Genomic DNA, 3,024 nt, shown 5'->3' on the forward strand with positions numbered 1-3,024 from the left:
TTCTCCCATTGCAAGAAAGATCAATCTAGTAGGCCAAACCAAACTGATAATTCGAAGAGACTTGCAAAGATAACCAATCATACATAAAAGAATTCAGAGAAGATTCAAATATTGCTCATAGATAGACTTGATCATAAACCCACAAATCATCGGTCTCAACAAACACACCGCAAAAAGAAGATTACATCGAATAGTTCTCCACAAGAGAGGGGGAGAACATTGTATTGAGATCCAAAAAGAGAGAAGAATCCATCTAGCTACTAACTATGGACCCGTAGGTCTGAGGTGAACTACTCACGCTTCATTGGAGGGGCTATAGTGTTGATGTAGAAGCCCTCCGTGATCGATGCCCCCTCCGGCGGAGCTCCGGAACAGGCCACAAGATGGGATCTCGTGGATACAGAAAGTTGCGGCAGTGGAATTAGGGTTTTGGCTCTAGTACGTAGGTATATATAGGAGGAGGAGTACTTCAGTGGAGCAACAGGGGGCCCACGAGGGTGGAGGGCCCGCCTGGGGGGTAGGCGCGCCCCCTACCTCGTGGACTCCTCTTTTGTGTCCTGACGTAGGGTCCAAGTCTCCCGGGTCTTGTTCGTTGAGAAAAATCACGTCCCCGAAGGTTTCATTCCATTTGGACTCCGTTTGATATTCCTTTTCTTCGAAACCCTAAAACAGGCAAAAAACAACAATTCTGGGCTGGGCCTCTGGTTAATAGGTTAGTCCCAAAAATAATATAAAAGTGGATAATAAAGCCCACTAATGTCCAAAACAGTAGATAATATAGCATGGAGAAATCAAAAATTATAGATATGTTGGAGACGTATCAAGCATCCCCAAGCTTAATTCCTGCTCGTCCTCGAGTAAGTAAATGATAAAAACAGAATTTTTGATGCGGAGTGCTACTTGGCATAATTTTTAATGTAATTCTTCTTAATTATGGTATGAATATTCAGATCCGAAAGATTCAAGACAAAAGTTTATATTGACATAAAAATAATAATACTTCAGGCATACTAACAAAGCAATTATGTCTTCTCAAAATAACATGGCCAAAGAAAGTTCATCCCTACAAAATCATATAGTTTAGTCATGCTCCATTTTCGTCACACAAGAATGCTCTCATCATGCACAACCCCAATAACAAGCCAAGCAACTGTTTCATACTTTAGTAATCTCAAACATATAAACTTTCACGCAATATATGAGCGCGAGCCATGGACATAACACTATGGGTGGAATAGAATATAATGAGGGGGGTTATGTGGAGAAGACAAAAAAGGAGAAAGTCTCACATCAACGAGGCTAATCAATGGGCTATGGAGATGCCCACCGATTGATGTTAATGCAAGGAGTAGGGATTTCCATGCAACGGATGCAACTAGAGCTATAAATGTATGAAAGCTCAACAAAAGAAACTAAGTGGGTGTGCATCCAACTTGCTTGCTCACGAAGACCTAGGGAACTTGAGGAGGCCCATTGTTGGAATATACAAGCCAAGTTCTATAATGAAAATTCCCACTAGTATATGAAAGTGACAAAACAAGAGACTCTCTATCATGAAGATTATGGTGCTACTTTGAAACGCAAGTGTGGCAAAGGATAGTAACATTGTCCCTTCTATCTTTTTCTCTCATTTTTTTGGGCCTTCTCTTTTTTATGGCCTTTCTCTTTTTTTCCTTTTTTTATTTTTCCTCACTTGGGACATTGCTTTAGAAAATGAGGATCATCACACTTCTATATATTTACAACTCAATGATTACAACTCGATACTAGAACAAAGTATGACTCTATATGAATGCCTCCGGCGGTGTACTGGGATATGCAATGGACCAAGAGTGACATGTATGAAATAATTATGAACGGTGGCTTTGCCACAAATACTATGTCAACTACATCATCATGCTAAGCAATATGACAATAATGAATGTGTCATGATAAACGGAATGGTGGAAAGTTGCATGGCAATATATCTTGGAATGGCCATGGAAATGCCATAATAGGTAGGTATGGTGGCTGTTTTGAGGAAGATATAAGGAGGTTTATGTGTGAAAGAGCGTATCATATCACGGGGTTTGGATGCACCGGCGAAGTTTGAGCCAACTATCAATCTGAGAAAGGGCAATGCATGGTACCGAAGAGGCTAGCAAGGATGGAAGGGTGAGAGTGCGTATAATCCATGGACTCAACATTAGTCATAAAGACCTCACATACTTATTGCAAAAATCTACAAGTCATCAAAAACCTCAGCACTACGCGCATGCTCCTAGGGGGATAGATTGGTAGGAAAAGACCATCGCTCGTCCCCGACCGCCATTCATAAGGAGGACAATCAAATAACACCTGATGTTTCAAATTTGTTACATAACGTTTACCATACGTGCATGCTACGGGACTTGCAAACTTCAACACAAGCATTTCTCAATTTCACAACTACTCAACTAGCACGACTTTGATATTATTACAACCATATCTCAAAACGATCATCAAGCATCAAACTTCTCTTAGTATTCAAAACACTCATATGAAAATTTTACTTATCTTGAATACCTAGCATATTAGGATTTTAAGCAAATTACCATGCTATTTAAGACTCTTAAAATAATCTAAGTGAAGCATGAGAGATCAATAGTTTCTATAAAACAAATCCACCACCGTGCTCTAAAAGATATAAGTGAAGTACTAGAGCAAAACTATATAATTCAAAAGATATAAGCGAAGCACATAGAGTATTCTAGCAAATTCCAAATCATCTATGGCTCTCTCAAAAGGTTTGTACAGAAAGGATGATTGTGGTAAAATAAAAACTAAAGACTCTAATCATGCAAGACGCTCCAAGCAAAACACATATCATGTGGCGAATAAAAATATAGCTCCAAGTAAAGTTACCGATAGAAGTAGACGAAAGAGGGGATGCCTTCCGGGGCATCCCCAAGCTTTGGCTTTTAGGTGTCCTCAGATTATCTTGGGGGTGCCATGGGAATCCCCAATATTAGGCTCTTTCCACTCATTGTTCCATAATCCATCAAA

This window comes from Triticum dicoccoides, chromosome 3A (assembly GCF_002162155.2).
Source record: "Triticum dicoccoides isolate Atlit2015 ecotype Zavitan chromosome 3A, WEW_v2.0, whole genome shotgun sequence".
In the NCBI taxonomy this organism is placed as follows: domain Eukaryota; kingdom Viridiplantae; phylum Streptophyta; class Magnoliopsida; order Poales; family Poaceae; genus Triticum; species Triticum dicoccoides.